The sequence below is a fragment of the Myotis brandtii genome, unplaced genomic scaffold (assembly GCF_000412655.1).
Source record: "Myotis brandtii unplaced genomic scaffold, ASM41265v1 scaffold192, whole genome shotgun sequence".
NCBI lineage: Eukaryota > Metazoa > Chordata > Mammalia > Chiroptera > Vespertilionidae > Myotis > Myotis brandtii.
This window is the reverse complement of record NW_005357159.1, coordinates 909,042-936,460: the sequence shown is the minus strand read 5'-3', so window position 1 is coordinate 936,460 and position 27,419 is coordinate 909,042.

Genomic DNA, 27,419 nt, shown 5'->3' with positions numbered 1-27,419 from the left:
GGGGTGAAGGAGGAAGAGAGGAGGGGAGTGAGAAAGCAGAGGGGATGAGCCAGCTGTTGTACTTCTTTATATTTGTGGGGTTCAAATTCTCTGTCATCTCTGCTGAGGGTCTTTCCTGCCCTTTTAAAGAAGACGCACAAAATCTTTCCAAGCCAGTTAGTGACATCTTAGTTCACTCTACTGGAACTGTGTATCTAGAACAGTGATGGCGAACCTATGACACGCGTGTCAGAGGTGACACGCGAACTCATTTTTTGGTTGATTTTTCTTTGTTAAATGGCATTTAAATATATAAAATAAATATCAAAAATATAAATCTTTGTTTTACTATGGTTGCAATATCAAAAAATTTCTATATGTGACACGGCACCAGAGTTAAGTTAGGGTTTTTCAAAATGCTGACACGCCGAGCTCAAAAGGTTCGCCATCACTGGTCTAGAAGCTGGTAGCTCAGACTAGACATACATGGCATTCTTCAACCAAGGCCAGTGTTCCTCGGAATAGCTCTGAGCCTCTGAGAATTAAACAGGGACCAAGTTACCGTGTGCTGACTTTCCCCTTTTCTGCTCCCATATGGTGTTCATACAACCGGAGGAAAAGAAGGGCAAGAAGAATGAGTGGTATTGATAAAATCCCCCTATGGGAAGAATGGCAATGATAAAACTCCCAGGTTGCAGGGCTACCCAAGACCGTATTTCATGCAACATACTCAGGGCTCCCACCCCATGTGTCTGCCTAGTGCAGGAATGAGTGGTCCCGGGTGTATCCAAAGTTCAGCTTAGTGTGGGCCTGAATGCTAGCTTCTCCATCCAAGACAGCAGAATTTCTAGATTGTACACGAATTAAAATGAAGGTTTACCTTGAGGGAAGGGAGGCAAGGGGATTAGGGAGCTGGGTGGAAAGAAGGGAGTGTGGCAACCATTGTAACAAAGTGTGACCCATTGTGATGAAGGCCACTGTCAAGGTCCTCGCTTTGGTGAAAGGTGGAGGGCTCCTAGTTGTTTCTGATACTATTAAAATAATTAATTTGCCGAAACCGGTTTGGCTCAGTGGATAGAGCGTCGGCCTGCGGACTGAAAGGTCCCAGGTTCGATTCCGGTCAAGGGCATGTACCTGGGTTGCTGGCACATCCCCAGTGGGAGATGTGCAGGAGGCAGCTGATCGATGTTTCTAACTCTCTATCTCTCTCCCTTCCTCTCTGTAAAAAATCAATAAAATATATTTTAAAAAAATAATTAATTAACACAATCAGCAAAAGCAGGTTATGCATCAACCTGCAATGATGAGAGTGTGTCATGAATCGAGGATTAGCTCAATCCAATGCTGAGATCCTGAGAATAAAAGGGAAAAAAAGTGACATCTGTTCTCCCCCGTGGCAGTTTTATATCCTGACCCACATTTAAAAACTTCAGAACATTGAAAGGAATTTAGGAAGGAAGAGGGCACCATTGATTAGGGTAGGTGACCCTCACCACAGAAAGTTTGTGGAATTGCTATTATACCCATTTCACAGATGAGAGAGCTGAGGCTCAGACGTGCTCAAGGTCACAGAGTTAGAAAATGGGGTCATCAGGTGTGTAACCTGGGCCTGACTCCCAAACCTGAGCTCTCCCTCTGCTGTGGCACTGCAGGCCAGTGCGCCTGTGGAGACTGAGTCGTGGGTGGGCAGGGAAGCCATCACTCCACTCCCTTGGGTCCCAGCCAGGTTTGTGGTCAGGGTTTGTACTTTTATAACCATCCTTTCATAGGGTGAAGCACAATAATAATAATAATCCTGCTCCACACTGGGAACAGGCTCAACACGCCCGGTTTCCCAGAAATCTTTGTTTTCCATAGTCAAAATGCTTTTCCTAGGAACCAAGTTTTGTAAGTTTCTAATATTAAACAATATTAAAACTGTGCTACATTCTCATCTATTAACCAAAACGTCAACAACAACAACAACAAAAATAACAGCAAAGCCCCGTGGTTGGCATAAGGCACTCTCAGGACTTGTAAGAATAAATACAGTGACAAACAAGGCTGGGCACCCAACACAAGGTCATGCGACCTCTCTGCACAGGACCACAGGTCTCCTTCAAAACAGCCAATCTTGAGCCATTATTGGGCTTTGAAATTCATTTAGTAGGTCTCAGCTACTTTTTTTTTCAAAGAATAGAGTGGAACATGGAATTAATCAATAGAGTAAAGATAAGTATATTTTAGAAGGTTTTTGTCTCAGTCACACAGGTGTATGCGTGTGCTTACATGTGTGGGCCTTGCACATGGATGTGCATTGAGATGTGGGTTTCTGACTGTGGGATGTGGTCAAAGGAGCTTGAAGGCTCTCTGCATGACCCCCTCAGAACATCTGCGGAACCCTTTGAGGTGTTCATGAACAGGTGGTCTGAGGTAGGAATATGGGAAGGGGAATAGCATTCATAGCCACAAAGGGCCAGCACGGCCCAGGGCCTGGAATACCAGATGTCCTTGACCAAGGTGCCTGTTCCCCTTGAGTCGTTCTTAGATGGAGCCTGTGAGCCTGCCCCGGGACCCCAGGAAGGCAGGTAAATCGATTTGCTCACTGGCCTTAGCGCAGTGCTTAACAGACTCTCCAGATGGGAGGGAGGAAGTGAATTTGCTCTCTGCTCTCTCCTTTCCTTCTCCCATGGTATCCAACACTGCTTCAAACTCACCATTATTCCTTTAGCTGTGTTAATATCTTCCATCGGGTTACTACACTCAACACGATGACTTGGCCCATCTCTGCGCCATACAATATATATCGATTGTGTTGTTTAGCTCTTGGAGGACAATTTCATTTTCCTTCATTCCGGATACCAGGTTCTTTAGGGGCACATTTCCCTATAGCTGTCCCGTGCTTACCATCTTATTCCTATTCTACAGTCACTTAAGAGCAGAGTCAAAGGTCACGGGAACAAAGTTACTAGGTGTACTGGTTGAACCACCCCTAGTGTTTCACAGAACACATCAGAGAAATCCAAGTCTATAAAATTCTACGTCTATTTACACCTCTCACAGCAGTTGTCTTGCCCAAGAGAGGAAGTCGTTTCCTATTTACACATAGTGAAGGGCACCTTCGGGAAATTTCCTCTGGGGCCGAGAATGTAATCTCAGCACTAGGTTAGTACTTTTATTTGGGTGGCTCCTGGACCTAAATAAGGGCAGAATACTCTATCCACCGGCACTTCCATAATTGCTGTGAAAAGCGTATCTGGTGGGGTTGCTGCAGAAACCCAGTGGCGTTAGATCTGCTGCTTGAAAACAGAGACGCCCCGTCCCACCCACTCCAGCCCCAGCTATTAGATCCGGTCACCAAGGAGCTGAGCAGGGCAAAGGCTGGTTTCTCTGCCTTTTTCTCTCGCTTCTTGTTCTTCCACTGCTTCCATTGCCTACCCACAATTAACCCGGGCTTTCCCCTTCCTTTCCTCCTCTCTTTTCATGTTCTCAAAGGACAGGCTAACTTTCAAAGCCTTTCTTTCTTTCCTCACTCCATCCACATCCCCTCAGCTACTCAAATGCACAAAGTTCACCCTCCAGCTGCTAAGACAGTGCAACTTTCACAGCTGAGCATGGAGGCCCGGAAGCCAGGCCTTCTGTGACGGAATCCCAACTGCCTATGAGAGTTATTTAATTGGGGTGCCTCAGTTTCCACATCTGTACAATGGGGGTCATGCTAATAGTCCTTACCCCATAGGGTTATTATGAAAACCAAAGGAGTTAATACATGTAAAATGCTTAGAAATGTTGCTTACTTAACACATGTTTGCTGGGGGCCAAGGGGGTATGGCACCCAAATATGCCACAGATGGATGAGAATGAACAGGAAAGTGAAAATGGATCCTATTCTACACTTTGTCCCACCAATTGAAGGTGGGGGCTTGGCTGCATGCCCATTTTTTTCTTGTAAAACACCTGTATATCCAACCCCGGGTCTGCTCTTATGTAAGTGGAACTCGATCCAGATGTATTTGCTCATTTCCTTATTTCCATTTGCTCAGATTCGCTACCATTTTCTTTTTGCAGAGCGAAAAACCTGGTCTCTTTTGTGAAGAAATGTGCCTGGCCAGTTTTTAAATAGTGTTTATATTAGCGACTACTTGTTTATGCCCATGAGATCTATAAGCTAGATGACTGCCCTTGCGTCATAAAATTCAAGTCCCAAGGTAAGGGCGAGAAAAATGCTAGAATAGCATGGGAGAGAGAAAAAAGTAAACATCACCAACCCCCCAGCACTCCCCCCTCCCGTATTCACTCTTTAATTACAGAGCTGTACTTATGTACCCAGTTAGGTAATTACATGTGTAGACGTCTTGTCTCCTCTAGATCATAAGCTGGTGTCTGTTCCGTATTATGCGCTCCGGCGCTCAGAACCGTGCCGCTCTGCTTACCCAGGGGCGTATCGGTACAGTTTGCTGACAGACTGAGGTTGTTTACCTATGTTAAGCTAGTTTTATAAATATAGAGTCTGTCAAATTTACAAGTTTTAAATGACAAAAATTAAAGGAAAGAATTGAAGGAAAATGAGAGTGGTTTGCATTTTTCTAATTATATTTTCTACAGAAAGATCTGAGAGTCATTTTTAAGCATACTTTTGTTTTCATATGCACATAGAAGGGTTAGATATATGTATAGTATATGTGACATGTATATATAAGGCATTTATATATGTGAGGTATATGTACACACACACACACCACATATACACATATACTATGACCTAACATGTGAATTAAGCTGTTGTCAGTTCTCCCACAGGAGAAAATCATGTATAACCAAAATTACCTTAGGAAATTGCATGTATCACTTGGGGCTCCATGCTTAAAAACTTAAAACTAAGATTTAGCTTCTTTTGTTTCTATTTACATTCTTTCTGTGGCCTTACTCTCTTTGGACATTGGAATCTAAAGTCTAGTTTGAAGGGGGGTTCATGTAATGGGGTAATTTTTCCCCTTTTTTAATAAACTGAGATTCATGAAAACTAAATGCTTTTAAATGCAACTTCATGGATTAGTTTGCTCTCCATCTCTACTCAGTGATCCTGACTGATAGAATGTCTTTATTCAAGGCCCTCTGCTGAAGAACACCCTTGTATTAGTCAGGGTTCCCCAGAGGAACAGAGCCAATAGAAGATGTGGAGATTTATTATAAGGACTTGGTTCCCATGATGATGGAGACTGAGAGGGTCACGGTGTGCTGTCTGTAAGCTGGAGGCCCGGGAGAGCCAGCGGTACAGTTCCAACCCAAACCAAAGGCCCAAGAATGGGAGGGGGAACTGGCATCGGGGTGGGTGCTGGTGTAAGTCTCAGGCTGAGTCTGAAGGTCTGACAACTAGGAGCACAGATGTCCCCGGCAGGAGAAGATGGGTGTCCCAACTTAAGCCAAGAGAGCAAATTCACTGTCCCTCTGACTTTTTGTTCTATTCAGGCCCACCCACATTGGTGAGAATGATCTTTTCACTCAGTCTACTGATTCAAATGCTAATCTCTCTGGAAACACAAGTACAGACACACCCAGAAATACTGTCTTAGCAGCTAGCTGGGCATCCCTTAGCCCAGTCCAGTTAACACATAAAATTCATCATTACAGCCCAGCTGGTGTGGCTCAGTGGTTGAGCATCAACCTTGAACCAGGAGGTCACGGTTCGATTCCCAGTCAGGGCACATGGTTGTGGATCCTCAGTGTGGGGCATGCATAAGGCAGCCGATCAATGATTCTCTCTCATCTTTGATGTTTCTATCTCCCTTCTCCTCTCCTTTCCTTTCTCTGAAATCTATAAAAATATATTTTAAAAATTAAGCATTACAGCCCTCAAAACTAAAATCATTATTAAAAGTTCTTTCCAATTTTGCAGAGAGATTTTTGTTTTGCTGCATGACTTACAGACGTGCCCAAGGCTTGTATCATTTCCATAGGAACAGAGACATGGGTATTTCAAGGGCAGACTGTAGTTAGGGCTGTGTCTGTGCTATGGGGTCTCCGTATTGGCCTGCCTGAGAACAGGACTTAGGATCTCAGTTTCAATGACATCATATATTAACAAAGTGACTTTATATATGCTCGGAGTCACAGTGGGAGCTCATATGCAGTGTAGGATGATGGGTGGCTCAGCTCGACCCATTTCTTGTTTCTGAAAATAATTCTAAGCTCAAAATCGATAGCTACAAGTCAATTGGGTTATATTCATACAAGGACAGCCCAATTTCCTTCTATGTTGTCATTTCTTTTAGAAAGTCAAAAATAAGTTGCTATGCGTCATCGCCAAGCACAGGCAAATTGGTGTGGTAATTACAAAAGAACATATCTCTTGAGCAAGACCCGTTGCCCACTTATTTTTCCTAATTTAGTAATTTTTGATAATCTTTCATAATTTAGTAGGGCAGAAATTACCCAAAAGATTACTAGTAAATTATATCACTGACTTTCTAGCAGAGGCAAATGGAAAATTTTAAATTTTTACTAGATATGGGATTACAAATTGGGAAATTACTGAGGAACCAAGGGAAACCTATGTACCTGTTCCAAGCAGAGAGATTATAATAAAATAATTTTGACATTTAAAAAAAGAGAGAGAATCAGTTACATGGCTCACATCAAACAAAGCAAGATTCTGCCTAGTTCATACTCCCAAGGAGTCCCTTCGAACTCACTACATATTTTATAAATAATTGAGGAATTAAGATTATTTTGAATAGTGAGGTTACCTGTCATTGCAGGTTATTTTTAAAAAATTGATATTTATATCTAAATTAGATTAATGTGATATTAAATTTTGTTTCTATGGACATATATGTAAGAGTCAAGCTGAGAACAACACGGGCCATTGTGCCTGGTCCAATTTAATAGGGAAATGCATGAGAAGGAGTTAGGCATCTCCAAGTCACCAATAGTAGCTAAATTTATTACTGCTTCATTTCTGAGTAGAAATGAGGGGTCCTTTGCGTATACAATGACCTGTAAGATCAGAGGATGAAAAAAGAATCCTTGCCCATGAAAAGAGCACTCAATGACTTGCCGAATAATAAAACTGCCCGCTGTGATAATCAATCCTAAGGGCCTTCCAGACACTTACTCATTTTCTCTTAATTTCCAAATAAATTTTTGGTGAGCACCTCCTGGGTGCTAAGTGCTATGGGAAATAAGTGATTCAGTGGAAAATGACTCAAATGCTCATCCTGTCTGCAGTGTGCTCTCTCTGGCATCAATAGGAGGACCACGCACCTGCTCCAATCACTATGACCCAAGAAGAAAGTGTTAAGTGTACTTTGGTAGAGTTGCAGAACAGTGGTCTTCCACTTGTGCTGCTGTGGGAGTTTGAAGGGACGAGAGATCATACTTTAATGGAGTTAAAGCATTAAGTCATCTAGGTCAGTGGTCAGCAAACTGCAGCTCATGAGCCACATGCGGCTCTTTGGCCCCTTGAATGTGGCTCTTCCACAAAATACCACGTGCGGGTGCGCACGTACAGTGTGATTGAAACTTCGTGGCCCATGCGCAGAAGTCGGTATTTTGTGGAAGAGCTACACTCAAGGGGCCAAAGAGCTGCATGTGGCTTGGGAGCCGCAGTTTGCCGACCACTGATCTAGATGGATCACCAAATTGACAGGGGTTAGATTAGTGTATGGGTAAGTTGTTACCACCGTCTATTATCTTCAGTAGTGGTTTTTAAACATTTTTTATTGTATAGGCCAAGAGTAAATACCATTCTGAGTAGCACTCCCAAGTATGTGTATTTATATTTTGTTTAATACATGTATTGCTGTATTAACACATTACATACATCCTGACATACACAAAATACATATCTATATATACAAAAGCCTAAGTGACCATCCGACTATTTGACCATTTGACCGTTCGACCATTTGACTGTTCAACTGGTAGCTATGATGCACAATGACCACCAGGGGGCAGACACTCAATGCACAGGCATGGAAACATGGAACAGACTGATGAATCTCAGAGGGAAGGAGGAGGGGGAAGGGTGGGAAGAGATTAACCAAGTATCTTATATGCATACTAGAGGCCCAGTGCATGAATTCGTGCACCGGTGGGTCCCTTGGCCTGGCCTGTGGGGATCAGGCCAAAACCAGCAGTCTGACATCCCCTGAGGGGTCCCAGATTGCGAGAGAGTGCAGGCCAGGCTGAAGGACCCCACCGGTGCACAAATCTGTCCCCCAGGCCTCTAGTATATGTATATTTAATCCTCACCCAAAGAGTGAAACATCAATACATCAATGTGAGAGAGAAACATCAATCAGTTACCTCTCGTATATGCCCCTACCAGGGTATGTTCCCTGGGTATGTTCCCTGACTGGGTATGTTCCCTGACTGAGAATCAAACCCGCAACCTTTTGATGCATAGGATGATGCTCTAACCAACTGAGCCACCCAGACAGGGCCAGAAAATACATATTTTTAAAGGATGAGCTAAGTTTGAAGTAAATAATATTTGAAAATATTTATCAATTTTTTCAGGGCATAAAACTTTTTTTCATGAGAATGCTAATTTTAATCAGCATACTGTGTTAGTATATGTTACATTATTTTTGAAAATTGTAGTTCAGCTTCTTGTGATGCAGAAATTCAAAGGTCTCCTTCTAAGTTTAGTTTGTGTTGCCATTGGTTTTAATGGCTGTCATCGTTGACAGAAGACATTCTACAGACACAATATGAAATCGACAGGTGCGCCTCAAGTGAAATTTAGGTGTACGGCGGCAGATGCACCTCTATATTTCTGGTAGTCTTCTTGGTTTTCAGTTTGGTTCGAATAATTTCTTGTTGAATCCTATTTGATCGTCCTGGTTTGTATCTAGCAGTGTGACTGGGGGAACCTTGTTCTGGAAACATGAAGATCAACTCTGCCTTTACTTGTTCCGTTTTGCTTGCCTTAGTGAGACCTTCAATCAGAAGGCTGTTTTTCCCCCCTTGTAATATTTTTAAATCATTTGTATATTTTGAGAGAGCTGGTTTACATAAAATTAGATACTATGATCTCTACGTCCACATGTTGCCAGGCACTGGGAGAAGACGAGGAGTGGGCTGCCATAGTCAATCCTCCCCGCCCCCCACCAGGTATAAATCCCCTGCTCCTCCTTAGCAATGTCCCATACAGCCAGGGGGCCTGACCATCGGACATCTCTACCGAGTGCTGGTGCTGCTGTCAGCCCATACAGTGAATATTCATAATGCATATTTCCCTTATTTTTAACACAATCAACATGTACGTGTTCTAATATTTTCTCCTCACACTCCAGTGATTGCATTGAGAATCCCACGAGGTGCATATCACACCTGATTTGGAGACCTTCAAACTAGAAGACAGGCTCTCCCCTCCCCCGAGAGGCAGGGGACCGGGGAGGAACTAGACATCCCTGGATGGAGCCCTGAAGCGATGCTCTTTCTTTGGCAAATAAAACTCCAGGTGCCTACAAGGCCAGGTGATCATTATGTTGCAACTGTACCTTTTTGTTTTTCTTGTGGACTTTTTTGACAACAAATCAGATTTACTCTGTGCGATGCTCCAAGTCTCTCAGTCTTCTTAAACCTGTGCCGGTAGATTCATTAGATTGACGGAATAGAGCTCTCCTCCCTCCACAAACCAAAAAGTGCAACACAGAACAGGAGGCTCCTCTTTGTTCATTGTCAGCATTAGGAGCTTGATAAACAGTTTTCATCCTAAATGCCAAATGTCTGTGTTTGTAGATGTGTCAAAACAGATGTTCCGCATTGTTCTTTTCTTCCTTCTCAGACTCAAAATGAAACACTGCCCTCCCTAGGGTTTCCCTCATTCCGGGGACAGCCCCCGGGGCCCAGTCTTGGGGCCTTGATAATAATAGACCTAGTCCCTCCTGGTCTTTCACCGCCAGAGAGCTGCTGCCTTGCCCCCTAGACGCCAGCTGTGTCCTCAGCTCTCCTAACGCCATCAGGTAGAAAGTAGAATTTCCACTGGCCTGAGAAGGTTGGTGTGACCCGAAACGCCCAATTCAGCTCTGAGTTCACTTAGATTAGTTGTTTGGCATCTTCCAAATGGGCACAACACCTAAATTCATAATTACTAACCTTTTGGTCACCAACCCTTTTGAGGATATATGTAACATTTAATCAGGAAAAATGCTCCAACATAAATTACGTATAGAATTTCAAAGGCGGGGGGATAGTTTATATCCCACCTGAAGTTCATCTTAAACTGGTTTTTTTTTAAGAGAAACTAAATTCATGTCCTTCAAACAAACTCATAGTGGAACTGATTGTTTTAGGTTTCTAATTTTTATTGCAGTTTTTCCCCCAATGGCTTAGCTTTGAACAGTTATACAATGTTTATGGTATGTCTATTTATACTTCCTTAAACAGCCAAGGACTGTTCATTATGGCATAATGTTTATCCTTAAAGACATAGTTATAAAGGCCCCTGCTTTATAATTTGGTTGTCACTGAAGTCTGTGGCCTCTCTCCTCGTCTTCCTCACTAAGAGAACCCTGATTTTGTTGGGGTGGCAATGAGCCCAGCTGAAAATCTACATTTCCTATTCTCCCTGTGGACAGAAGTGGCCATGTGGCTACTAGATTATTGCCAACACTGATTTAAGGAATGTTCCTTAAAAGAGGCTGACTCAGCTGGGATGTGCTGTTTTTGCCTCCCCAATCCTCAGCTATTCTTTCTTTTTCCTGCCCAGAATACAGATGTAATGGGTGGAGCTCCTGTAGCCATATTATAGCCATGAGGCAACCTTGGGAGCAGAAGCCATTCTCTCTGCAGATGGCAGGTTAGAGAGTGAGAAGGACACTGAGAAATGCTTATACCTTTGAAGCTTCTAACTAGCCCCAGGCCTCCTTCCTTTGGACCTCTGGTCTTCCAGTTACATGATCAAAAAAGAAACCCTGACCTTTGACAAATAAATAAAGAAGTAGGTATGTGTACACACACACACACACACACACACACACACACACACACCACATTTCTTAATACAAACCTCTTCTGTATGTATTTTTTAAAGTCTATGAATGTTAAATAGCAAATTCTTCCTCCTAAAAAAAACTGATCATTTCAGCAAATTCAGCAGTCCTTTGAAAATAAGTTACCGAACAACCTATTTGTAAATTATTATCAAAAATATGTACTGGTGTTTAGCGTATAATAACACATTCTTGCAAAAATTCCCAGCTTAGAAGCACTAATGTCCCTTGATGTCTCCTCCCACTTCCCTCTTCCCCAAAACCTACTTTCTAAGAATAAGCACTCGCATCAGTTTCCTGCTGTAACAAATTACTGCAAAGGTAGCGGCTTAAAAAAACAACTCCACAAGTGTATTATCTGCAGTTCTGGAGGTTGGAATAACAAAATGAGCCTCACTGAGCAGATAGCAAGGTGCCGCTGAGTTCCTTTCTGGAGGTTCCAGGGGAGAATGCATTTCCTTGACTCTTCTAGCTTCTGCCCACATGCCTTGGCTCCCTTCCAAATCAAAGCCAGCAATGGCCGGTGGAGTCTTTCTCACATCGCATGACCCTGACATTGACTCTCTGGCCTCCTTCTATCAGGTATGAGGACCCTTGTGATTACACTTGGATCAACTGCATAATTCAGAATAATCTCCCTACCTCAATATCCTTAATTTAATTTTAAAAAGTTCATTTTGCCATATATTCACCAGTTCTGGGAAGTTTTCTATAGAAAAAAAGAAAACCAAAAAAAAAAGGGAGGGGGGAGGGGAGATAGAAGATTCTAGGCATCCCTTCTAAGGCTAACTGAATTGAAAAATGAAAGTGGGAATTTCAAGAAAAACATCTCATCTGTTTACATTGCTGCAGATGAATGTGATACTTTTACAAAGCAGTCGATATCCGCTTGTGTTCAGTTTAGCTCTGTTGGAAACACTGGGACCTCTCTGCATGGGCATTCATGGTTGTTTTACTGTTTAACACCCATCCCTCTTACCAACAGCATTTGAATTCCCTTTACAGAATTACAACTTCCCAATGAATAAAGTTTATTGGGATTAAAACAGGTGCCCTGCCCACCTCTTAGCTAGGGGTGGCCATGGGACCCAAGCCAGGCCCATTACTAGTAAATGCTTCCTCTCCAAAATCTACATTTTGATCAGTGTTGTGCACTAAATATTTATGTCCCCACTTCTCAATTCATATGCAGAAGCCCTACCCCTCAATGTGATGGTATTTGGAAGTTGGGCCTTTGGGAGATGATTAAGTTTAGACTAGACCAGTGATGGTGAACCTTTTGAGCTCAGCGTGTCAGCATTTTGAAAAACCCTAACTTAACTCTGGTGCCGTGTCACATATAGAAATGTTTTGATATTTGCAACCATAGTAAAACAAAGACTTATATTTTTGATATTTATTTTGTATATTTAAATGCCATTTAACAAAGAAAAATCAACCAAAAAAATGAGTTCGCGTGTCACCTCTGACACGCGTGTCATAGGTTCGCCATCACTGGACTAGACCATGAGATTGGGTCCTCACGATGGGATTAGTGGCATTATAACAGAGAGAGAGAGAGAGAGAGAGAGAGAGAGAGAGAGAGAGAGAGAGAAAGAGAGAGAGAGAGAGAGACCCTTGTCTCAGGCCCACATACCAAGGAAAGCCCACGTGAGGGCGTAGCGGGAAGGTGGCTGTCCACAAGCCAGGAAGAATGCCCTCACCAGGAACAGGATTCACCAGCACCTTGATCTCAGATTTCCCAATCTCCAGAACTGTAAGAAACACATCTCTGTTTAAACTACCCTGTCCATGGCATTTTGTTATGGAAGCCTGAGTAGCCCAAGACACAAAGTGACAATTCAACTGAAATGGTTGGTGTTCATGTAATATTGTGACAACTCTAAGAAGATTAAAAACAGGGGAGTATTCAGTGAAATATAAAACAAAACCTGTAAAAAAAAATGAAGCAAATGTCCAAAATTGAAAAAAAAAAAAAAGGAACTGTCAATCCTGCAGTGTGAGAAAGGTGGCTGTCCACAAGCCAGGAAGAATGCCCTCACCAGGAACAGGATTCACCAGCACCTTGATCTCAGATTTCCCAATCTCCAGAACTGTAAGAAACACATCTCTGTTTAAACTACCCTGTCCATGGCATTTTGTTATGGAAGCCTGAGTAGCCCAAGACACAAAGTGACAATTCAACTGAAATGGTTGGTGTTCATGTAATATTGTGACAACTCTAAGAAGATTAAAAACAGGGGAGTATTCAGTGAAATATAAAACAAAACCTGTAAAAAAAATGAAGCAAATGTCCAAAATTGAAAAAAAAAAAAAAGGAACTGTCAATCCTGCAGTGTGAGATAAGAGCTATTCACGGAGCTCTTGCTTTTCTCATTGGGGTGAAAAGGTCAGGGCAGACCTAGGAATCACTTGGGTGTTTTGAGAACATTGAGAGAACCTCAGCTATATGCTCACGACTGAACCTGAGAGGAGGTGCTCACCCACCTCTGTAATCTGTAGCCAGGCCAGTGGTGGTGAACAAGTGGTTTAGTTAATATCTGAGGGATTTTATAACTATCTGATAAGACAACAACAAAAGTAAATGGGGTGCATCCCTCAGAGCTCTTGGTTGTAAATACCAGAAACTCCACTTGACTTGCCTTGAGCATGAAAGGGGGATAATGTGAAAGGTATTAGGGGAACTTGCCGAATAGAGGGAGAAGGGAGACCACAAAGCCCCAGAAGGCAATGGAGGCCAGAAGAGGCCATGGGGACCTTGAACACTAGAGTCAAGGCCTTGACCTTTGCATCCCCGATCTCTGCCCCTGGCTTCATCTTTCAGACCAGCTTTCCCCAGTTATAAGCCTGTTTCACTAGAAAAGGAAGGGCTTTCTCTCCAGCCCTAGCTCCACTTGGAAACTCCTGGAGAAGGCCTCTGATTGGTTTAGTTGCCACGGCCTCTGAGAGCCATCATGAAAGACAGTACATAATACTTGAAGATGAGCCACAGTCCAGCCCCTACGACAGCAACGGAAAAGTCAGGGCTCTACGAGAGATTCGCACTGGAACCACATGGTTGTTCCAGTGCGAACTGTCCGGAGACAGGACAGTTCCTTCCAAAGAGTGGAGAACTTGTTATCAAAAGAAGCGATAAGCAGTACTAACTAGGTAGACAAAAACCACAGAAGTTCAACTACGCCCTCATAGGGGGACAAATATGCCCAGGAGTGCCTTTGGGTATTCACCAGACCCGCTGGAGGGAAGCGTCTGGATACCATTTGGTTTCGGGAACTAACATCCCACCAAAAGGGAAGACAAATGAAATGGGGTTTATTCACCAAATAGTGCTGTGGTTTGCGATGAGCAAAGATGGCTTATTCCCAGTGTTTGGCTGCTCTGTGGCTTTCTCGAGACTCTGACATTTTCTTCCTCTGTGCATGTGGAGGCCCTTCTAAATTTGGCTTTGCAACATCCCTTCTGGAGGAGAGAGCGGAGAACTGGACACTTGCCTCCAATGTGGATTCCTTTGTAAGCTGCATTCTAGAGGGAATACGGCGTGCGTTACCAGAGTTTACATGTATGAGTGTGTAGAGCTACACTTTGAAAATGTTTAAAATGCAGGGAGGTGTGTGTGTGCATGCATATATGTGAAAACTCTTTCTTAAAATGAAAGATAAAGTGGGGGGGGGGCTGAGTAACCTAATATCTCAACTATTTATAAGGAAGAAAGTATACTTATTAAATTTGACTTATAATGTTTATCTCTCCTGCATCATGAAAATGTTGATCTCATTAATCCTAGTAGTTGGCCAATGATAGCAATTTCAAAATAATCCCTTGACAGTTGACAGCCCTGCCAACTATTTCTATAGTTATTAAAATACTCCTCTTCTTAGGGTATAAGTATATATTACCACATTTTTTTCAAAGTTTCATTTCCTCACTCTTTATAAACTAGTGAAAGTAATCTTTTTCTATTCTTTACATTTTTACTATTACTATAAATATGTATTACTTAGGCCTATCCACTAAAAGTATATCATTTTTCTCAACAAGATTAGTTTTATAGTAAATAACAAATGAGTATAGGTAGATGCATCTATAGGTAAAACTTACCACCTTTGAGTTCCCCCAAAAGCAGACCCGGAGGTAAGGATGGGCCGGGGTAGTTTATTTGGTGATCCCAGGAAGCCCACAGGATGGAGTGAGCAAAGGGAGAGAAGAAAAGGAGAAAAGTCAAAGAGGTTGTGTTAATGAGCCTTAGGGCCTCTGGGGCTCATGCCCACTGGGGTCTCCTAAGAAGCCATGTAGAACATGCCCAGCACGAATCCACTGAAGGGTAGGGAAGCAAAAGCACTTCTCTTCTTACTCTTGAACTTTTGGTTAAAGGTTGACCTTGAAGGCACCAATCCCAGCTTGTGGGCTGAGCAGGGCCTGAGGCGGTGAAGCAGAGAATAACTGCACTCCAGGTAGGAGGCTGTGGTGTGCATAGAAATGTTTGCTGCAGCCCCAGGGGAGCTGAGAGGTGAACTGGGGACAGGAGCAGAGTATCGGAAGTGATCGCCATGTTCCCTCCTTGCTCTGACCAGATCCTCCCACGCCTACCTTGAGAGTTTCTTGTGCTACTGACAGTTCAAGGTTGTGACTGGCTGCAATAAAAAAAAAAAAAAAAGATTGAAAATAACAATTTGTAAGACAAGCCACAGTTTGACTACTGCAGCTGGTCCCAAGGCCATCATCTATACTCATCATCTCTCTCCTTTCCTACCTATTCCAGAGGTCCCCTACCCTTACTAGTCTAAGTGGCTTGCTCAGTAGGATGGCCAGATTGTCATTTCTGAGCAGTTGAGCCCTGATTACCTTGCCCGTGTTAGGCCCTGGTTATCACCACACATAGAAGCACTAAAGGGTACCCCCGGGAAGCCCCCAAATTTTAGACATCTTCCTCCATGTCCCTATTATGATGTAGTAATTCCAACTCTTCAAGATAATTGGAGTCAATCATCCCCACCAGTATAGTAGTTTCCATTTTTGCCTGCTGATCTATTAAGATGAAGATCTCAACATCATCTGGTGGTAGTCACTGGTTTAGATGCAGTGGAACCATTACTATATCCCTAGTGGAAATATCCCTCTCTGTACACACACACACATCCTGAGACCTAGGCCTTGATCAGGAAGAGCCTAAAGCTATAAGGATTAAAACCACAATTTCCACTAATAGGTCACTGGGAGTATGGTGTATGGGACCAATCCTACGTGTATCCTTTAGTTACCATTCCTGTGTGTTCTAGACTTTGGGGACATAGCACACCTAGTGACTATATGTAGTGATCCTTTGTTCTTATCCTTAAGAAGAGAGACCCAACTATGCAAGGTGTCATCCCTAAACTGATGCTGAGTCTTTACGAGGCTATTCAGATACTCTCTCAAGCCCCCCAAAAAACCAACAGCTCTACTAAATGGGTCAGAGTAGTATTCTCAAGGGTGCTATTTTTTTAAAATATATTTTATTGATTTTTTACAGAGAGGAAGGGAGAGGAATAGAGAGTTAGAAACATCGACGAGAGAGAAACATCAATCAGCTGCCTCCTGCACACCCCCTACTGGGGATGTGCCCGCAACCAAGGTACATGCCCTTGACCAGAATCGAACCTGGGACCTTTCGGTCCGCAGGCCGACGCTCTATCCACTGAGCCAAACCAGTCAGGGCGGGTGCTATTATTTTAACCTCAACAATCCAAAGTAGCTCACCAAGTGCTGTGCCTCTTTCTTATTGGTAATAAATGCAATGCAGCCTTTTAGATGGGTGTCCCCAATCTTTGGTCCCCTACAACATTCCCTGATGTGGCAGGCGTCAGATTCTTTGTACAGTTTATCTCTCATCGTCCAGCACGACGCATGTTACTCAAGCAACCAGGATACTTGCTCCTTCTTAAAAACCAAGTCCAGTTATCATGCTCTCATTAATATTGTGGGCCAGTATGTCAAGATGATCGGGTCCCTGCAGACCAATGTTGTAACAGAAAGGAGGAGTGTTAACATAGCCTTAGGACCAGGTGGTGAATGATGAATAGAGTGCATTTGCTATGACAACAGCCTTTGGCACCTAGCAGGAGGCTATCACCAAAGCGGTTTGCATTCACAGGAGAAAGAGAACTGGACATGCAGCATCATGTTCCTGAGCCTTGGCTTTCTTACAGCATGGTGGCCTCGGGGTGGGTGGCCACCTTACATGGTGGCTCTAGCCTACAAGGGCAAATGTCCCCATGAACAGAGAAGCTGTATCACCTCTTCTGACTGAACCTTCGATATCACAGAGCATCACTTCTGTTGGTCAAGCAGGTAAGGTCCAGCCCAGATTTAAGCGGAGGCAAATTAGACTCCCATCTCTTGGTGGGGGAACGGGTAAGGTTTTATTGTAGAAGAGCCATTGAGATGAGGGGTATCACCGCCCACATCTTCAGAAAAGAAAATCTGTCACTTTTCACAGCATAGATAACTCAGGCTATGCTGGGACTTATCCCTGGTTTTTGGAATTGAGGCAGCGAGGGGAGATGAGGACAGCCTTCGAGGCATCTGCTTCAGAGGAGAATGCTGTAGGGTCTCTGTGCAATTGGAAGCTGTTCTCTTCCACTCATAGGGTGAAGGAGACTTCTGCTAGCCTGGATGGTTCAGGGAAATCTAGGTGGTCAAGGTTCTCTACCTATATGCCCTTAGTCCAGTTCTCAGGGCTCATTTCCTCCCTGCCAGGGCTTTGGCTTTTGCATAAGATGCCTGCCTGGCCTGTACCTTCAATCTGCATTGCAGTCCTGTTACCCTCACAAAGAACTCCGGCATGATTTTTCAGAAGTGTGCCTCTGGCTTCAAGAAATGGAGATCTCCAAGGAGCTTCCTGGCTTTCATTCCCGCGTTCTAAATTGATGGTTGGATGATGTAAACCTACCATTCTCTTTCCTCAGTGCTTCTGGCCAGTGAACCAAAGCGACACCTCTTCAGTTCCTATGCCTATCACGCCCCTCTATCTGTCAGACATCGCACTGTTGCATAATTCACGATTCTCCTTTCACCTTTACCTCATCCCGGCACTCCACAGGTGAAAGTTTTGGCAATTGTGATGTACAAAGTGTCAGGGTCTATCACCACCAACTTACCATCAGCCATTGAGAATATATTTCCTACGGCTACTTTCACTACCAGTCGTCTTAGTTTGAGTTCCTCCAAAACGAGAGCTTAAGACAAGGTCTTGGGTGCAAGGGAATTTATTTTGGAGGACATTCCAGGAAGCATAAGCAAGAGAGTGTAGAAAGTGAGAGCACAAAAGGAGAAAATCCAACTTATGAATGGGTTTCTCCCATGGGGACTTCTGAGGAACCTACAGGATGCCTCATAATAGTCCCACCAAACTATGGGAAAGTTGGCTATTCATCCACTGGTTCCCATTGTTCATGAGTGAGAGGTGTTAAATCCCCAGCAATTGCAGGACACCTTCTTTATGTGAGGGCTGAGCGGGAGCTTGTGGCCCTGGAGGACATCCTCAGTCAGAGGAGCAGAATGACGCCGGTGCTTGAGTGGGCAGCGGCTGGCACACTGGGGCAACGTCCACTGCAGCCACAGAGGGAGTCAAGGGGACATGGGCCAGGGTAGCAAGAGTGTCTGCTCGCCCTACTTTTCAGTCATCTATGTGAGAAAATCAGGAAGAAGTCCCTGTTGAACATGGTGGATTGAACATATGCTTTCACCACACCTCCATCCTGACGCCTGTCTAAAATAACTGAAAAGGAATTTTAAGGTTTGTTTTTTTTATAAAACTTGAAGGATACAGAGAACAGAAGAGGCAGCAGCAGACGAGAGCTAGCAACAAAATGTTGGAAGACAGAGGGCAGATGGATGAGTGGTAACAGAGTTAATAGAACAGCAAGAAAGTTTTCTGTGGAAACAAAAGCAAGTGGGAACCCTGGAAAGGCTCAGAAGCAGGATGGAGTTGTTACCTCTGGAAAAAGAACTGGAATGAGATCCTCAGAATCCCTCTCATGTTCTGTTGTGGGCACCACCCCAGCTGGCAACAGGAAGTTTAATTTCTGGGAAAATGGAACCAGAAAGTCTTCTGATTGGATGATAACAGGGTTGCTAGAGGATGAGTAACTGAAAAAGGAAGCTTAGGTAAAGTCTATATACCACATACTGAATCGTGAGACCTTCCTCCTGCTTCCCTCACAGTGCCAGGGCACTGGCGGCTTGATTTATATTCCCCAGACAGAAGATTCACCTCTGATGAAACCAACTGGTTGAAGAAAAGACTTACATACTGACATTTGGAAGTCCCCTGATGAAATGATTAGGTGCCTGACTGATTGTTCTACAGTAAATAGTAGCAACTGACAGGCACTGCAAATATTCACAGAGCTTTCAATCAGCCTTTTTAAGTGCCTCATTCTTAAATATGAAGACAATCCAATATCACCAGGGAAGTCTCTAACATAAACTATAGAGATTAAAACAAATAAATGATCAAAAGTAAGGTAACTTGGAGTAAACAAACACAATGCAGTCAAGAGAAGAATATTTAAACAAACCTATTAATGACCTTAGAAATATAGGATGCAATATATTGCATTGATAAAATAAGAATGTGATGTTAAATAAAAGGGAACATTTAGAGAATAAAAAATATTAAAAAGTTATTTGTTATCTAAAATGCATTGATAAAATAAGAATGTGATGTTAAATAAAAGGGAACATTTAGAGAATAAAAAAATATTAAAAAGTTATTTGTTATCTAAAATTCAAATTGCACTAGGTACACATATTTTATCTGGAAATATTAGTATATGGATCAAGGAACCCACAAATTATATCTCCAGCCCAGATCTTTCACCAAAACTCCAGAAATGTGTAACTGTCTATGCTACATCTCCACTTCCATGGCCAATAGGGATTTCAAACTCAACATGACCCAAGCTGTGCTCCTGATATTCTCCATCCCCAGACCTGCTCTACTCACTGCTTTCCCCAATCCCGGTTGATGGCAATGCCTTCCTTCCAGTTGATCAGGACAAACCCTTAGAACTGTTATTTTCTTTTTTCTTTCTCTTGCATCTCACATCTATCAGTCAAGAGGCCCTGTTAGTTCAACCTTGAAAAGGCATCCAGATTTCAACCATTCCTCATCAGCTTCACTCCACTATCATCCTGCAAGCCATCATCATTTCTTGCTTTCAATATCCTCTTAGCTCATTTCCATTCTTTCCCCCTACCTACTCTATAGACTATTCTCATTATAGAAACTAAAGGGATTCTTTTAAAATGCAAATCGGATGTTCCTCTTCTGCTTTACCATCTCCAAAGCTCACTCTCATGCAGAATAAAATCAAACTCTTTCAATGGCCTTCAAGGTCCTACATAGCCAAACCAGCATGATCCCTATAGACATTTTTTGACAGAAGTTTATATAAAATATGTTTCCCTGTAGAACTTGTTTCCTATTTTTAAAAACCCTAAATACCTAACTACTGGGTATTTATGAATAAACTATTTCAGCAAATTAAATATTATGAGGTAATGCTTCATTGCATGCCTGGCACATGGTAGATGCTTCATACGTATGTTTTAAACACTCCCCATTCTCTCTTCCTTAAAATGTACTGCTTATTTAATCCGACATCTTTCTCCTAAGAGCTCTTGGCTCAGCCTACCTCAGCAGGTTTAGAGCTATTACTCCATTCATTCAACTTGTGAAGTAGAGAGTTAGCAACTGCTATTGCCCTCATTTTGTGGAAAGGGAAATGGAGTTACATGTAAGTCAAAGTGATTTGCCCTAACTTTTACGTGTCATTGTCACAGGTTTTCATTCCATCAACTCTTGGTACCTTAAAGCCAATATTTGGTTGCAGTTTCATGAGAGCCTTTAAGTGAAACTAGCTGTGAGAAATCAGCCTCACAAAAATACTTGATATTTATTACGCTTCCCTAGACCCTTGAGTATTCTGCCTCTCAGTACTCAAGAAACGAGCAGTAAATTCTCAGGTCCATTTCATGCTGAGTGCAATGATTGAAGTCAACAATCATTAAAGGTGATGAAAGTGATAAATTCTGCTCCATATTTCAACTGTTTCTCATCCCTGCTTATGCTCATCAATCAGCAAATTAGAAGATAGTGCCTATATTGACATTGCTACTCATTCAAATAATTTATTTAACCACTCTTATAGACTTTTAATATAGCAAAAGAAAGATTTTTAAAATTCTACCAAATTTATAAAGGAGATAAGTGTAAATCCAATCCAACACGTTAGCAGCCTCACAAATTACATTTCCAAGAACTCTAAATGAAAGCTATGAATATCAGCTCAATCAGCAGTTCCAAAATCTGGTTGCATCTGAATCATCTGGGTAGATTTAAAAAAATGATAAAAATAATAAGAGAGCATTCACCCAATCCCCAAACATTCTAGATTCAGTTAGTGGCTCAGAAATTAGTATTTGAAAAACATCTCCCTACTGATCAAGATGTAAACCGACTTTTAGGAAGAAAAGAGAGTCAGTTTGGAATTTCTCACTGGTTGGCTGATTATTAATGGACCCAAAGCAGACAAACCAATTTCATTGGAATGTCTTCACCCAGAATGTCAAACAGATAACTTAGCATATTCAGTTTCCATGTAAGGGCAATGGGGCAACTTTTGTAAAGCATATGAGAGAGGCTGTGTTAGACCCATCCCAGATGATGCCACCACCCCTCAGGTGTGCGCTGTACCTGCAAGCTCATAAGTATACTAGAGTTTGCTTTTCTTCCCTACTTGCCATCCTCTCTCACCACCTCTCATATCCCCCACCCCCAGCACTACCTTGCTCCAAATCCTTCTCCCACAGGGGAAGTATGAAGGATGTGTGTGTGTGAAGTAATAGGCCTCAAGTGAAGGAAGAGCTCATGTAGGCCTAGGGGACCCGATTTATTTTGATAGAGTCTTTTTAAATAATCACCTCACGTAAATTCATATTTTTCTTTGCTGTATTACTCCCTAATCCTTTCCCTCTACTTAATTTGTACATTGAATCATTACTGTCTCCTGATAGCTATTCTATATTTATCATTATTAAACTTATTTTATTGATCTCATCATTTGCTTCAATTTGTCATGATTTTATGAATTTTAATTCAATTCTTTTTGCATTTGTGATCCCTCCAGCATCAAAGCATCTTTGCATATTTATTAATGTGGTCACCAGTCTATCTTTTAAGCGGCTATTGTCATTATTATTATGTGATGTTAATGAGACTATTTAAAAATATGATGCCACTGTAGCACCTATTGGAAAAAGTATTACCTTGACAGTAAACCATTAATATTACCTTTTATGTTTAATTTTTTTAAACAATTTGACATCCATTTCATAGCAGAGTTGCTTGATTTACATGTTTCTAGTTTTCCTCTAAGTCTTACATAAAGGCAAATGCTTTTCTAACACAGTGAAATAATACCATGCAATGCTCACTTTAACACTATTTCCTTTACAAAAGAGCTTCTTAGTCCATTCAATAGATAAATTCTCAACTTCCCTTCACCTCCATTAGCTAAAGTAAGAAGCAAAATTCAAGGCAATGTTAAAATAATAGAAAGCCTTTGACACAAAACTACAAATCCTAGACATGTATAGGGAATGCTGATGCTACATCCTCAATTAATTCCGCAGAACCTAAGTTCTAGTCAATACAGGATTTCCAAATTTCCCTGAAGAGCTGCTTATCATGGGTACTTACTGTACATAAAACCAGTGGGTTAAGATAAATTAGTGGGTTAAGATACAGAAATCCCAGAGCTTCCTGGCAATTTCAGTCAAAATATTATAAATCTACATGAAAATGATAAACCTCAGTTGTGTCATCCTGTACTTTTTGTACTTTCTAATCACAAATTTCAGCTCTTTCTAGAATCATTACATTTCAGAGTGCTTGAGAAACAATAAGCCAGGTTATTCCCTATTTCCATATTAATAAACAGCAGAGCGAGGAGTGTTTATACCTCCCTGGACTTTTAAGCCGAGGGGTCCTCCCGCTCCTGTCTCCCACATTGTCACCCAGTTCTTTCTGCATCACGCTCTCTCCCCGATAACCTCGGACTTGCTTCCAAATTAAACTTTCAATGTGATGACCAGTGTTCAGTCTATCTTTTTTTAATTGATATATTTTTATTGATTTCAGAGAGGAAAGGAGAGGGAGGGAGGAAGGGAGGGAGGGAGGGAGGGAGGGAGAGAGAGAGAGAGAGAGAGAAAGAGAGAGAGAGAAACATCAATGATGATGATGTTAAGAATCATTGATTGACTGCCTCCTGCTCACCCTGCACTAGGGATCAAGCCTGCAACCTCGGCATGTGCCCTGACCGGAATCGAACCGTGACCTCCTGGTTATAGGTCAACACTCAACCACTGAGTCACACTGACTGGGCCAGTCTATCATTATTGCCACTTGCCCAGTTTAGACCTTTTAATGCCCAAAAGCTTAAAATTTACACTTTAGAATTTCTCTCAAACTGGGCTTGTCAGTTACTCCTGGCAATTGCATTTCTGAGTCCAGCCCCTCAGGCATTTCATCTCAGCAGGACCTGGGGTCTGGCACCCGGCTGTGTTTACTCTAGATCCTTCTGGAAAATACAGATGGTGTCCATGCAACCACAGCCTAATTGGCCTGAAATGAAAAATGTGGTTATTTCAAATCAACAAGTTTTGTCTGTTTAGCTGAACCATGTGGTGCTGCCCCTCATGCTTTGGGGGCCTTAAGACACCGCCGACCACACCTGTGAATGGCATTTTGTGGTATACATTTGATTTTCCTGAGTAGAAAAGGCCTAAACCATCATTGAACTGAAAGAGACTTCAAAGGTCAATTTGTCTAATGTTTTCAATTACTGGAGAGACTGTATGATGCAGACTTCCAAAGATGGCCTCTTGAATTCCTTCCATTCTCATCAAATATTAAGGGCAGAGAGAGACCTCAAAGAACATATAATTGACCTTCTCATTTAACAGAATCAAAATATAAATCACAGACAAACGAAGTAAATTTTCTAGAGCTTGAGCTAGAAGGCAGATCTTCAGTCCTGATCTAATCTCTTTCTTATTCTGCTTGACCTTACTGTGAAAATGTTTCTACTTTTCCAGCGTTTAGTAAAATGAGACCATGATGCATTAGTAAGAAAATACAAGCATTATAAGGAAGATAACCTAGTATATTTTGGGAATTTCTAGAATGCTTTATGAATTGTATCCTATTGTGAAATTGGACCGTGGCATTTTGACACTGGAAAGAACACATCCTTCCCTCTACCCCAGCCTGCATCAGAAGGCAACGGACACGCCTTGTGCCTATTAGCTTAGAGTTCACTAACAGCTGCCTGTGCTTAATTCTGTCCAAAGAAGTTGCTACCAATAAGCATTTCCTGTTGTGTTGCATTAAAATTGATTTAAAATGATTTTGTAACATGCATTGTTTATTTGGAAAATACTAGTTTACTGAATTATGCAGATCTTCCCACTGTTGACAAACCTCACTATATGATATCAGAACCACATTCATTAACGTCACCCAAACTCATTTTGAAAATCTCCAAGTATTGGGAAGCTGTCCGGCTCACAGTGGAAAATATAGATTTTCAAATATTCTAATGTTCACTGGAAAGCTCAAATGTTATCACTAGCAACAAAAACTCTCAGTTGTTTTCCTTCATGTGGCAGGATCATTTCATTCATTTTTAAAAAGAAATGTCTACCAGACACATCAGTGAGAAAAACTATAGTTTCTCTGAGAGTAATTTTTTCAGGTCAAAATAGTATTCTATGAAAAGAGCGGCTAGTTCAGCCACGTTCAAACAACCACTGCAATACTTTGCCTGGAGACGTCCATCGTACTGAGGGGTGCAGCAGAAATGATATTTGTGTACTTCACATTTCTTCACTTACAATATTTTCAAAACCTGTATTCAAGGGTCTAGATTTAATAAAGTTAATAATTTTTGCTGCTTCATCAAGGGCATTCTTAAGTGAAACTGGCATCTTTTCCCCCCGAATGTGAGGCGGGGAGGGATGCAGTGATGGTGAGTATAGTCTGGGGTCACTGCCTTGATTCACTCTGAGGCACTAACAGCTTTATCTTCCATTGTTTTGGCACTATCATTGCAAATAGCAACACAGCGAGCAAGGCAAATAATGCTTTAGTATTATTAGAAAAATAGTTTTGAGTCCTAGCTGGTTTGGCTCAGTGAATAGAGCATCAGCCTGTGGTTCGATTCCGGTCAAGGGCACGTGCCCGGGTTGAGGACTCAATCCCTAGTGGGGAGCGTGTAGAAGGCAGCCAATCAATGATTCTCTCTCATCGTTGATGTTTCTATCTCTCTCTCCCTCTCGCTTCCTCTCTAAAATCAATAAAAATATATTTTAAAAAATAAAAAATATATATTAAACAATAGTTTTGACCTCATTGGCCATCTAACGGTTCTTGGGGCCACCAGAGGTCCATGGACCACAATGGGAGAACTGTGGGGCTAAGTCAACGTGAGCCTAAACCAACCCAAATGAGAGGTTTTCAAAGTCTCTACTATTGCAGAATCAGGGGAAAATAAGGCCTGTTGCCTTTGTTTATACTCTTTTGTTATAATTTTATCTAAAATTAAAGAGTAATTTGCCCTGCTTTCTTGCAAAATCCTTCTCTAGCTTACTCTAGGTCTAGGCCAATATCTGGGTACTTAGCACCTTGTGACAAAAGTGGTTATTTTGCCACTCTGACCTCTCCAGCTGAGATAGGCTGCGCCATAAAGAAGCACTAAACTCATTGCAAGGAGTGGGGTTGGGGTTTCAGGGAAGGTTAATTAACTCGAGCTCCTGTAGCAATGTGCTGCCATGTTGGTTTAGATGTCAGGGATTGCAGGAAGTAGGATCAGTGAAACATCTCCTGAAATCGAGGCTTGATGGGTTCTGACCCTTTAATTAAAAGCTTTTAACGTTCTGTGAAATAGAGGCAGTTGTAAAGGTGAGATGAGAATTTTACATTTGCTATGGTCACAGCACCCCAAAAGATCCTCGTACTAGATCACATTGGATTGATAATAACAAGGAGTACCTGTGTGAACAGTTCTCTTAACGGTAATAGTACATTAGTGTGGAGGGCCATTCACAAGTCCAGCCTTGGGTTCAGGGAGCTTTCTCACTGGCCATTGTATTTTCATCCATGAGTAGTAGAGAAACTACTTTTTTTCTCCAGAGAAAATGAGTTAAAGTTGCTTTTGCAGACCACATCTGGTAAAGACGGGGGTGAAAAAAAAGAATTCCAGTTTGAAAGGAAAGCTAATTAGATAACAAATGGAGTTAATCACAGTGTAAAGCATCCTCGGTTAAAAACGTATGATAAAAATGCTAACGAGATATATCTGGGAGCCAAATACCTAGCAAGTTATGAGATTTGTTATTTTTATTTAATTTAAGGAATTAAATACCTCTCACACAGTTTATCTAAAATTACATGTCATTCTGCAATAAAATTCCTGCATGTCTCAACTTGAGATTTAATTCTAAGAATCAGAGTCTTTGAACTGGCACAGGTCAAGGTCATGGGCAGGCCAACTGCTAGTAAGGTTTGAAGGTCATGAGACCTATCTTCATGGCTGGCAGGGTGGAAATCAGTTCAATATGGGAAACAATTTGGCAATATAAGACATCTGAAGATGCACATCCGTAGGACCCAGAAACTCCACTTGTAGAAACATCTCCCAGATAAACCCTCATTCATGTGCACAAAGGGACATGTAGTAAAAATAATTATAGCATTATTTATAATAGCAACACTTTAAAAATCTAAATAGCCACAACTATTGAAATGGAGAAATAAAGTGTGGAATCATTAAACAATCCTAATATATAAAAACCCTGGGTCCCTGACATCTGCAACGACCAGGAGGCTCGACCAACCGGAAGCCTGTAGTCAGCACTGGGTTGCCATGGTGACCCAGCACTGACTGCTGAGGGGGCTGCGAATCAGGCCCAGAAAGAGGCCTAAAGAGAGAAGCAGGGTCTGATCCGTAGCCTCTGTGGCAGCTGTTGATCAGCACTTGCCTCTCTCTTTAGCTTCAGGCCTGGTGAGCAGCCGCGCCTCCATTTCTTTCTAGGCCTCCACCAGAGCTGCTGATCAGTCCCACCTTTCTGATCAGGCCCTGTTGATAGGCCCAGAGACACTGACTGGCATAGAAACTGACCAATCAGAACCAAATTGGCCGGCAGGGGAGGGCAGTTAGGGGCAAGATCAGGCAGGCAGGGGAGGGCAATTGGGGGCGAGATCAGGCTGGCAGGGGAGGGCCATTGGGGGCGAGATCAAGCCAGTAGGGGAGGGCAGTTGTGGGGGACCAGGCCTGCAGGGGAGGGTAGTTAGGGGCCATCAGGCCAGCAGGGGAGGGCAATTGGGGGTGAGATCAGGCTGGCAGGGGAGGGCAGTTG